Genomic DNA, 7,459 nt, shown 5'->3' with positions numbered 1-7,459 from the left:
GAGTAGGAGGAGTTGGAGGTCAAAAGGAGCCCATTAGCTAAATTTTGCTGTGAGGCCGCCTATAGCAGGTTACTCTGGCCATGTGTACCTGAACGTGTTAATGCAGTACAGATTTTGTGTATGTGAGAGGAAGAATGGCAGATAATCACCAGATGAGCTGCAACTATTTGTTTAGACAAATCTCCTTGAAGGAACATCCTGGAACATCCATCTGTAAAACCTAAAAGATGGACTGAGTAAGACAGTGTTACATAAACATGAAGACATTGCAGATGAGCTGTGGCTGGAAAAAATAAAAACACTTTGACAATATAGGTGTATCTATTTCACTTTGTAATTACAAAGTCAGACAAAGAGGAAACTGGAGGAGAAAAGCAAACCTTTCACTCAAGTGTTTTAAGTGTATGAAAGCTTAAAACAGTATCAAGGCAATGTAAATCCAGGTTGGAAATCATCTCTAAATGTTTCACCTCACAAGGACTAAAGTTGGAAGTTGGATTGTAGCCCAAATGTGGACACACACACACACATATAAACACACACTCATGCCACCTAAAAAGTGCAGTGCTTTCTGTCAAAATGAGCATTTGTTTACATAATTTCAAGAAACCAGTGTTCCACTTTCTGAAAGGAACTGTTCTGTGTGTTTGTGTGCATGTGTGCACTCGGAAAAACATGCATGTTTCCACATACCTACTTATCATATGTACTCTTGCGTGCATTGAGAGTGCTGACGTCATAGTGCTAATGATGATTATGATGATGGCGTTTATTTATCTGCGGAGGTGGAAAAAGGTAGATCAAGGTTGAATGAGTGCAGTGTCAGGGGCTGCAGAGAGCGGAGCGTGAGCCAGGAAGAGAGAGGGAGCAAGTAAGAGGGAGAGTAGGGAAGAGGAGTGAATAGTTCTCTGTGTGGGGAGCAAGAGAAAAGAGAGAGCCTCTTGTGGTATGTTTACATGTCAATGTAGTTCCTTGTTTGATTGATCGTGTGTGTGTGTGTGTGTGTGTCACAGTGGGTTTTCACTAAAAATACTGGGCTTCCCCATGCTACAGTTTATTTATTATATTATTATCTGGCCTACATTAAGAGGGGGAGTGTATTAAAAGGCCTGCTCCTGGTTATTCCACCATTGTGATTTATCATAGCGTAAACCTACAAACCTGCATTCGGCAGGCAGTGTAAATCCAAGCTACACTAGATACTGCTTGGGACTGAAAGATACCAGTTGAGGTATATTTCATAGGATAATTAACCAGACCTGTGCTTAATGGAAATTAAAATTAACTGCAAACAATAATGCCACATTTAGGCTACTCAGCTGTATTTATAAAATATTCGCAATATTCCAAACGATTGAAAATATTTCCAAAATGAAAAAGGCTTGTTTGTTTTTCGGAACTGAACTGACCACTTCAATGCAATTTTTTTGTATAATCAATCTATTTAATTAGACATATGTGTTTATACAAGGGTGTTATCAGGAAACAACCCCTCACCGGCAGACACGCTCTGCTTTGAAGCACAGTTTAAATAATGTTGGAACAATTGCTTTGAGTTGTGAGTGCAGATATAATGTGTTTCCTGAGTTTTAAAGCGGCTAAGGGGTTGATTAACTCAGGCTGGTTCTTGTTATTCAACTAGAAAAGAGGGGGGAGGAATGGGGGAAAAGAGTGTCTCGGGATGGAAGGATGGAAAGAGCCAAACAGAATACAGACATAGGAGAACATGTGTCTACGTTTGGTTTTCGCCCTAAGGAGGAATCTGTTTAGTTACAGTATGTGGTGGAAAACCTGTGATATGATAGCAAGCAGAAAATGTCAAAGTGATGAGGGGAATTTAAAAAGGAGGAGGGGGCGCGCGTGCACACACACACACACACACACACACACACACACAGACGAACATGCATACATAAAAGATGGTGGTCAGGAAGATAGCGTTCATCTCCTGTTACAATGAAACATTAAGTGTGTCAGTCGCCATAGTGTGTTTGTGAGGTGTCAGGTTAGTGTCTTTCGCAGAGGGCCCTACTCACTCGTGGGGGTGTTTCTACGTTTATGTGTGTGCAGTACATGAAGTCTTGTGCATGCACACCTACCAATTTCAGTTTGTTAAATGAAGCCGTCTTATGTGTAAAGTGAGTCTTAGCGCCCAATCAGGTGTTAAGACGTGGGAGTTAGCCTGGCCAAGGTGCTAATCTGATACAGTAACATTGTTAGACCATGTCTAGACACACATGTAGGATAATTGTGTTTGTGCTAAGCATAGCGAAATCCTGATCAACTGCCAGCAGATAATAAAACAACATAAAACAAAACAAACATAATCTGATGGTGCCAATTTGAAGTATATGCCATAGTGTGACCGTGTTTATGGTTTCTCAAGTTGCGTGACTCTACAGTTCCCATGGATATGAGACTAAGACAGCTGTGGAAACCCGGCAACAGTTGGTCCATTCAGGCCATATACCAGGCTTCCGCTCCTCTCCTTGGACAGAGTTGTCACTTTGACTTAGAAGTTTGGGATATTGAATCCAACTGCTTTGTGTCCTGCTGAGCAACATGGCAGCACAAGCTATGTCTCTTTCTCCATCTGTTACTTGTTAGTCTGGGCTCCTGTCTTTATGATGAAACAGCTGTGACATCGCAGTAATGGTGCTACATCAACCGGCCAAATGGGATGGATGACACGTTTCGGTGACTGACTGGACTAGTTGTTCAATCTCCCACTTCCTTCCTGCAACGCAGTGAATGCCATCTTTTTGAAGAATGCCACGTTATGCCTTTCACAAGTAACTGAAGAATATTAAGGAAAAACATATACATTGCTGTATTAGGCACTGATGTTAAGCTCTCACTACAAAGTAAATAGGAGAGCCCTGTTCTTCCCATCTTTTCAGCGGATGTCCTGAGTACAACAGGTCATATAGAGAACAACGTAAACAAGCCAGCCAGGCTCATAGGATAACTTAGCCATCATGTAGGCAGTTAGCTTGAATAATTCCATACTGAATACAAACCATGTCATTTCTCGTTGGTGTATAAACATTTTCTCAAGATTGAAGACATCCTGAGGAAGAGTGTGAGGTTAAAGTAAAAGCAAAAGGTCTTGATTAACTTTTTATGGTAGTGTATAGTATAACAATGAATGGGTGGGAACAATGGAATAGACAGTTATATTTAGATTGGATTGCAGTCTTTGTGTGTCTTCTGTGAGTTGTCCAGTGGAACACAGCAGGGATTAGAGCTAATTTCTGTATCACATTTCCATGAAAACTATGCCGGTGATGTACGTAGTCAACAGGGAATGAAAGGCATCAGAGCTTTGGCCGTTTGATTTTCTTGATTCCCTCTCCCTCCCTGACTCCCCCCACGCTTGGTTTGTCTCCCGTGTCTTCAATTCCACCTGCCTGCTGGAAAGACCTGCTGCCTCTCCTTAACCAAAATCTTAAAAAACACCTTTAGGGGATTCTTTCCACAATTTTGTGTAATGATTTAATGACTGATATTTTAGTGTTGACACATAAGGAGAGTGTAGAAGAAATGTTGGTTGGTCTGCAGTTAACTGAAATGAGCCAGAATACCACACGGTAATTACCATGTAGACAAAGTGTGCACAGCTAAAGTTGTGGAGTGGAGGTATAGCTAAATAGATTAGTTCTTATCCCGTGTGAAGACTAAACGGTTAACACTAGCGCTTTTAAGTGCAACATACAATAATTGCTTGGAAAATAGAAAAATCTGAAAAATTAAGGCATAACACATAGATACACATATCTTCATGTATGTTCTTTTTCTAAGATTAGGGAATTGCATGATAGGATGCCATGAATAAGGATGGTGGAGGAGCTTTGAAGTGGGTGAAGGGAAGGGACCATGTAGGTATGTGCACTTGAGGGGTTGCTAAAAGACACAGTAGGTCAGCAGCAGTGACAGAATGTGAGAAAATAGTATAAGTGCAGAACGTTTCTCTTCAGAGCCACTAACAACTTGAGGACACAAATGTTGAAAGTTATATGTTTCAAAAACCAGCCTGTTTATCAGTTTGTAAGGCACATACAAACTACAAGGGCAACATACTGCACGTCATAAAACTAGGCTGCGCCCGTTGTTCCACCTTCATTCCTCCTTCAGGATTCTCCCAGCTGTTCCTTCAAAGCAAGGGAACGGTTGGAAATACAAAAAACAACAGTTGAGAATGGTTAAGTCAGAGAAAGAAGAGGCTAATTGCTTCATTCCTTCTGGATTTACCCAAAGACATGGACTGACTGGTTGACAATTCAAAGTAGGCAAGAGATAAAAGAGGATACTGAAGGTAGGTCATCGCTACACTGTGTTTTTATATTGACCTTGTCTTAGGTGGCTTTGCACCGGGTCACATCAGGTTTGTTACTGATTAGCCTGCCCTGAAGCCAGGTATGTTCCTGCTACTAGTTAAAATCACACTATGCTCTTGGTCTGCGGCCTCCCAGTAGGGTCACCAGCATCGAGCACGTTACAAATTCACCCCTCTGACAGTGGAAGTCAGCATCCTCACTTCTTTCATTAGCATGTATTCAATCCAATTGGGACTTCACATGAGCCACAGAACCTCAGAAACCCACTTTAGGGTTTTGTTAGAACAATGGTATTTCACCCCCCAGCCCGCCCGCCCGCCCGCCCGCCCACCCTCCGGCCCAGACTGCAAATTTCATTCAGGAACCAGACAGCGTTTACAGCAGCGCAGACAAGAATCCTGTCGAGCTGTCACAGTGAATGGAGATATATAATCAAAGCTGAGTTTTCTGGTGGATTTGCAGAAATCTGTTTTCATCAAAACTCTTTAGAGATGCTTCACCCGAGGAGAGTGGGGAGAGCACTGCAGACATTAAAAACAAGGGAGGGGATCGAAATAGATAGAAATCAGGAAATAGTGCCAGATTATATGAGACAGAAAGAAGGGACACAAAAGAAACCGCTCATGATTGTATTTGACTAATATGTTAAGTACAAATTAGTTGTACTTAACATAGAACCATTGTTTCAACAGGAAGGATTTGGAAGAAAACACAACATTTAAATAGAGGGATTGAACATGTATTTTAGTGTGACATGTATACTCTCTAAATAACGTGTCTGGCAGCAGGTGGGAGAGGAGATGAATGTTCACAAAGCGCACAAAGCTGAATCAATGGTCGTGGATAAGACTCAAAAGATGTATTAAATTAAACTACATGAGCGTTGCTGTAAAATATGTTTTGTTTTGGCAACCAAGACAACACACTGAATACAGAGCTGGAAAGTGGGGGGTTGCTGAGTTGTCAGAGTGCCAAGACGCTCAAATTTCAGGGGAGCAGAGTTGTGATGACATCAGGGCAGTGTAATGCAGGTTGTCATGAGCGCAGCAAACTTGCCTTGATGTAATGTAACTCTGGCAGTGACACCTGAACTCACAGCAAGGGCACACAAGGTAAAACATTTAATAGCATTAAAGATCGAAAGAGAGAAATGGCAAGAGAGATTGAAAAAAGAGAGAAGGAACAAGGGAAATATTGACAAGCCTGGAAGAATGGCCATCAATAGCCAATCAATCACTGCTTTTACCTCTCCTCCCTTCCTTTCTTCCTCTCCAGTATACATCTGGCCAAAGGGCTGCAGGAACCCTTACTTTTTCTCTCTGATGAGAGACAACATATCCCAGAACACCCAGCAAACCGACTAATTTATAATCATAAAACCAAACCAAAATAGCTTACAGACTCCTGTCACTTTAACTTTGCCAAGAGGTTTTTCAGTGCCGTGTCTACACTGGACCTCCGACAGGGCGGAATACCATGGCAGGGCCATGGAAAGGGCTTGCTCATCGGGCACAGGTGGAATCAGTTTCTCTCCCTAGAGCTAAGAGCTTGGCTTCAGTAAAAGCATATGCAGATGTGCATGCAGGCATAAAATCATATAACCTCCACACCGGTATGCACATACACATGGCTACGTCCATAGCCTCAGATTTCCTGCCCTGGGGAAAAAATAGAAAGCACTACGGACTTACAAATTTCTTTTACAAGGTGCAAAATTTGTGCTGGAGTCACATAAAACAAGCAGGTGTGTTTCTTTTCAAATAAGGAGCTGTGTTTTAACTATGAGGTCAGAGTGGAGAACCCCTTGTATGTATTTCGATCTTAGAGTGGTTTCACAGTGGCCAAGTTAGTCAAGTAAGAAAGAAAGTCTAACTGCATGACCCCGGTTCAAGCACCATGTTAGCGTGCACATGCTCCTTGGAGTGTTCTTATCCATGAAAATCCAGCAGTTGAATGAATACATGCTCTGCAGATAAACTAGCAATCAACCCACGAATAAGAAAAGTTAAGCAGCCAAAACAGAAAATGGAAAAAAGGTGTTCTCATAGGGATTAAGTATCACTTCACTTTAAGCAGATTTGCAACAATATGCACCTTATGCTCTCACTAAGTGGTGTCACCAGCCTTGTAAAAATAATAATATTGTGCAGATCCCAATTACGAGGCACGCAGGAGTGAGATGCTTTATTTTATTTTGAAAGATAAGGTGGTGATGAAGTGTTTCAACAGCTAACTGCTCAGTGAACTCCCTGGTTATCAAACTAGATCTGCTATGTATCACTCTTCTTCCTTCCACTCCCAACCAAAACCTCACCATCCTCCCACCCTCAATTCGGCTCTCTACCTTATTCTCCAGCCAAGTCTGCACTCTCGACCCCCTCACGCAGCCCCCCTTGACCAGCTTTCTACATTCATTGCTGCCACGCAAACACCACCACTAATTTCTCCCAACTATCCGTATCTTAATTCTTTTCTGGTAGGGGCTTTGACTGCTGAGGAAGACATTGGAAGCCCTGTAAAGAGAAAGCAAGGAGGACAGCAAGAGAGCCCAAAAAAATGAAGAATTGATGGCTGCTGACGTAACTTAATGTAGCTAAGCCATAGTTGTGGGGGGAAAAAAGCTCCATTAACAGAGCCGGCTGACTGGATGCAGCTGTGCTCCGCAGAACCTGATCAGAGGCAAGTTGATTGATTATGATCACCTGCAATGTACTTCCTAGCGTAGCGGAGCTGATCACCATGAGAAGAGGGGGCATGGTCATATGAAGAGGAAAATACCCATTGGATCTTGAATTACGCTGGACTAGTGTTTGTGTACATGCATGCGTGCGCGCTTGCCTCCTTGCCATCCAGTGCAAGGATTGTGGCCATACTGTAAATGAAATCCCATTTTGATATCAGTGTTATGTTATCTTTTGTGGTTTGACTCAACCTTTCAAATTAGCATTTTTTTAAGAAAGGCGGATAAAAAAAAAGAATGAACATGGTGTTTCAAAGAAACAAGGAAGAAGGTGCAGGTGAAGGAGCAGAGAAAAAAACCCTGTAAGTTTATTGGGTACTGGAAAGATAAAACACACCTGTATGAGTGTACATGATATAAGAAATGTCGGGATTTGGTTTGG

This window comes from Etheostoma spectabile, chromosome 7 (assembly GCF_008692095.1).
Source record: "Etheostoma spectabile isolate EspeVRDwgs_2016 chromosome 7, UIUC_Espe_1.0, whole genome shotgun sequence".
Classification (NCBI taxonomy): Eukaryota; Metazoa; Chordata; class Actinopteri; order Perciformes; family Percidae; genus Etheostoma; species Etheostoma spectabile.
The sequence above is the reverse complement of the archived record's forward strand: the minus strand, read 5'-3'. Positions refer to the sequence as shown.